Here is a 5,417-nt window from a genome sequence, read left to right on the forward strand (position 1 = left end):
AGAAGTTCTGAAAAGTTCTTATACATTGATTGTAAATGTTTTTACATGTAAATGTTATCTGTCTTCCTCGAACCAACTTTCCATTTGTATGTAAATGTTATACATTTACTTAACCAAATTTAATACAAGTTCAAATTTTTTCCAATTTATGATTTATGTTTTTCTTATCGCTAGCCTTCATTTTGGTATTCTTTGCGTTCTTTCTTTTGTTGTTCGCAAGGATAACTTCCTTGACGATATTTATGCCAACTCTAAACTAATTTGTGTTTGGCGATGAAAATTGTCCTTAGTGAAATGTACTTAGTAAGTATTTCTAGTAGTCTTTAGGCAAGCAAGCTTTACCTCAAATCTCTTTTGTAAATTTTTCTAAGTTCATCTTATCATTCACTTTTTCACAATGGAGACCTTGTGCATTCTAAATTTGAGAGATATGAGAGATCCGAGCTAAAGCGTTCGAAGAATCAAAGAACTTTGCATTTTCAAGCGATCGAAACTTAAATTTCGTATATATATGACAACAACAAAAAACTAACTTTATTATTTCATTCTAATTTCAATAGAAATAAGAACTCCAATGTTACCGCCTTTAACCAAAAACAAGAAGAATACCTTCAACTAATCTGAGAGTAAAGTCAATAAGTAGCGAAAAAAGTTATAGTTGAGGAAAAGAATGAACTTATAGAGTACCTATGATTTCTCACTCAATGCCTAACACAAACAAATAATAAAAGAGTTTGTTACAAGGAAAGAAAAGAACCAAGAATTTTTAGAACAACAGTAGTCCGTAAAAATTGAAAATAAGATTTTTTTGGAAATAAGCAAGGAAATTTTGAGAGTTAAGCTTGCTGCGTTTAGAATATAGAAGTATTTTCAAGTCTAGAGTAGGCTAGGAAAGAATGAAATATTGAATGTAAGATGAATTAGAAACACATTCTTAGAAGTTCAATGGAGCTTGCTAAAGAAATGACAACTAGGATTCTAAGATGATGCTTGAGGACAAGCATTATTTTAAATTTTGGGGTGTGATAACTTGTAGAAATACAAGTTATTGTTGCCTTTTATGTAAAATAATGATGCTTTATCAAATAAGAACAAAAGAAAACATGGAAAAAGGTAGAGGATTTGATTAACTTATATATTGCATATTACAAAAGAACTTTATCCCTGTTTTATCGCATTTTATATGTTTTAACACTGAATAATAGGAAAAAAGAAGTAGAGCTTGACGATAGAAAGTTAGACGAGGAGATGGGTCCAATTAACGCGGTGAAGATCATAACAATATAGGCGATCTGATGCACTAGCAGAAAAATTTGGTTGGTGCACATGTTAGAAAAAGGACAAAAGGACATCTGTGAGGCACTGATACAACTATAATCAGAAGCATTAATGAGGTATGGAATGTCCTGTCAACATCACTCCCCGCCTATAAATAGAAGACTCTACTTCAGAACAAAGTTTGTGAAATTGGACAAGAGAGCAAACTCATTCTATCTTCTGTACTTTAATCGTCTTGAGTTTTAGGTGAGAGCTTAGAACAAAAAGAGAAAGAGTTCTTCCCTTATCATTTTCTCCTTAGCAAAAAGGCAAAAGTTAAAGCAGAGGAGTATGAGAAATCATATTTTGAGGCTTGATTCACTTATTTGTCTTTCATTTTATGTTTTTCTTGTATTAATTTGTAACATGCACTCCATGGCCGAAAGACCTAAAGTAGTTATATTTATAATATTAATGCATTTCTTCTATCACTCTCCCATTTCTCTTTTAATATCCACTTTCAATCTATTTAATTAGATTTTGAGTAATGTAATATGTTATTGATATCAGGGAATCTGAATGTATATCTTGTAAGTTTTGTTTAGCCAAACACGGATATTAAAGCATTGTTCATTCAAGAGAAACATTGATAGCAATTTTCTGACAGGTGAGAGCACATATTTAACTAAGCAAGTGGCAAAGAGAATGTAGCAATACACTCTCATCGCCAAGTTCATCCTTCACATAAGTTGCAGAAATGTTAATGTGTACAACAAAAGCATCGAAAGATTGCTCGCCTTAAATTAGGATAACTTACTTGCAATATATATATATAAATTGATTAGATACAAATCATAGCTTAACTTTATGTATTTGGATCCCAAGAGGCAAGCAAGTATGGGGAAGGCGCAAAAAGGATACTCGCCTTTAAAGTTAATAGATGTTTTGTATCGCCTCAAAATGTTAATACACATTACATTGTGATTAGTTAATTAAATATTCCTTCATGCCATGCCTGTAAAATGAGTTCATTTTCATCATGCTTTATATCCACACTATATAGATCACCTTGTACCACCAATTGTACCTTAGTGTACATAATTAGGATAAAATATACTATTTATAACCACACTGCATAGATTATACCGTATGAGTTTAGTTGTGTGATAGATTTAATAGGAACATTAATTTTCTGAGTTCGACCTTGGATTTACTAAGCCTCTCTTTGCTTACACTGGCCTTTAGAGAGGAAAAAAACTTGTATTAGACACATATCATGAGAAAAAAAGCAACACATAGATAGGATTTGCTCCTTTTATCACATCATTCTATTCTAGTCGCCTAATAGATCGCTCAATTAGAGCTCAACATAACATATCCATGAACAAACGTTGCATTACATGAACAAGCATAAACTCAATTTCACTTTTTAGTGGTAGTTTGCTCAGTCGTTCCTCTAGAATACATCCAAGTATTCACGGACTATTGGCACATTTCTTAAGTCACCTTGCACCTTCTTGGTGGCTATCGCATGAGCAAGATAGGTGGTATGTCCTTTTTTTATTAGTTTTCTCACCTTAAGCTTAGATATTATACTGGCTAATTCCACTCTCTTATCGCTGACCAATTTGACTTCAAATTTCTTAGGTTCTCTCAATATTACCTCCTTGTTGGAGCAATCCAACACTGCATGGTATTTGGTGAGGAAATCCATTCTCAAGTTTACATGTAACTTATCAAGCTAAAAAAAAATCAAGTTTACTTTTAATGTGATTTTCTTAATCCTCATTTCGCAATCTCTACATACAGATTCTACCATAATTACTTCGCCTGAAGGTGTGCTGATCAGCATTTCATCTTCTAAGAGATCTATATTATGATTCAAGGACTTAGCATGTGATAGAGAAATAAAAGAAAGCATAGCTCCAGAATTAAACAACACAATAGTAGGGGAGTTACAAATCATTAACGAATCTGTAATCACGTGAGGATTGTTTCTAGTCTCACTCTAAGTCATCATGCATACTTTCTCTTAGGACTTGGGTCTTTCAGGTCCTTTAGTACCATTTGGCCCTTCTCCAGCTCCACTTGGATGATATGGTTGATTGACAAATTAAGGCATAATTTATTGTGTGTTTGGATGTAACGCCCCAAAAATTAAGCTAATTTTGGAGTTAATTATCTTAATTTTGTTTAATTAGATTTAATTTATTGGACGTTATTTTTGAATTCATTTAATGAGAATTATTTGATTTATGTGGGAATTGAAATTAATTAAATATTTTTTGGATGAATATTAAATTAATTAGAGGTTTTGGCATGTGGTGTTTGTTGAGTTTTTAATTAAATGGTAGGTTAAGAGGATTAAGTAAAGTTGTCGATTTTTAGTGTTGTTGAAGTTGAATTTAATTAAATAATTATGGATGTTATTTAATTAAATTGTGGGGTGGAAAGTTTGTTGGAGATTTAATAATTTTATGTATGTGTGGAAATATATATATAATTATTATGTTAAAGGAAAAGATAATTATATTTGTTGAAATATAATTATTTAAGGAAAAGGTAATTTGATTTTAGAGAAAATATATTTTTAAGGGAGAAAAAGAACAATAATTATATTTTGGGTAAATATAATTATTTATAAAAGGATATTTATTTTAGAGAAAGATAAATAATAATTAATTATTGTAGAAGATAATTAATTATTCTGCAGAAAGATAAATCTTGATTATGGAGTGGAGTTGTTATTGGATTAAGATAATTCGTGTTGGAAGTTATAAGTGATTTATTGGAAAAGATTTGATTGATTAACTTAATTGAGGATTTAAGTTAATTTGAGATTTTGCAAGGAAAAGTTAGTTTTGATGAAATTGGAATTAATTGAGTATATATATATATATATATAATTAATTAATTAATTAATAATTTGGAAAAGTGAAGTTAATTATATGATGGAATATAATTATATTTGTTTGGAAAAGAAGATAATCTATGAGGAGAGAGATAGTTGATTTGATTGGATGAAAAAGATATATATTTATTTAAAAAAGAGAATAATGGTTTAAATAGATATATATCTTTATTGTAGATTTTGGTGAGAGAAAAACAATAATAATAAAGAAGTATTATTATTATTAATGGTTATAAATGCTTAAAATTTTGTGCATTTAAGGCATTTATTTAGGAAAGATAATGGAAATAAAGATATATGTATATATTTGGTATATATATATATTTATATATATCCTAAAAGGAAAATAAAATAATAATAATAAATATTATTGTTATTATTTGGGTTTATAAATAGCATTGGAATGCTTAAGTTAAAAAGTAAAGGAAAAATAAAAAGGTTTTTCATCTTCTTCTCTAAGATAAGTTTCTGTCGCCGTCGCTTCACCAATTTTAGTTATGATTGGTTCATTTGGCAAAGCTTGAAGAATTGATGAATTTTTCTCATCAAGGTTTAGATAATTTTTTCAACCTCCATTTGGTCAAGTTTGGTAAGCCAAGGTAATTAAATTAATAATTTATTAATTTAATTTTGGATTTAATTGGAGTTTCTTTAAAGGTTCAGTTGGTTAAAATTTTAGATTTAATCTTGGATTTTTCCCAATCAAGGTTGAATTGGTTTCAACCTTAAATTTTGGATAAGTTAAATTGGAAAATTTTAGATACTAGCCATTGGTAAATTTTATTAATTAAGTTGTTGATTTTCTCTTATTGTTTAGGATCTACTTTAATTGGGAAATTACTGTCAGCAAAGAAATATTTTTAGACAATCTCAAGGTAAGAGATTCTACTACTAGACCTTCGAACTGAATTTAAGAGACCACATTAATTATGATTATGCATTGATGGTAGCTAAAATGCATAACTTGATGCTATTGATAATGACTGTCATTATACTGATATTATGTTGATGACTGATGTGATGTTATGACGGGTAGTATGTTGATGATGATGACTGATGTTATGTTAATGATTGGTAGTATGTTGTTGACGACTGTTGATGTTTATGATACATGATATATTAATTACATGAATAAGAACGTTATGATTAATATTCATGTCATGTTATGATGTTTATAATGATGTTACATGCTTTGGATTGTGATGTGTCTGTTAACTTTGTCTGTTGAGCTTTTTACCCCACCTGTATT

This window comes from Cucumis melo, chromosome 3 (genome assembly GCF_025177605.1).
Source record: "Cucumis melo cultivar AY chromosome 3, USDA_Cmelo_AY_1.0, whole genome shotgun sequence".
NCBI classification, from domain to species: Eukaryota; Viridiplantae; Streptophyta; class Magnoliopsida; order Cucurbitales; family Cucurbitaceae; genus Cucumis; species Cucumis melo.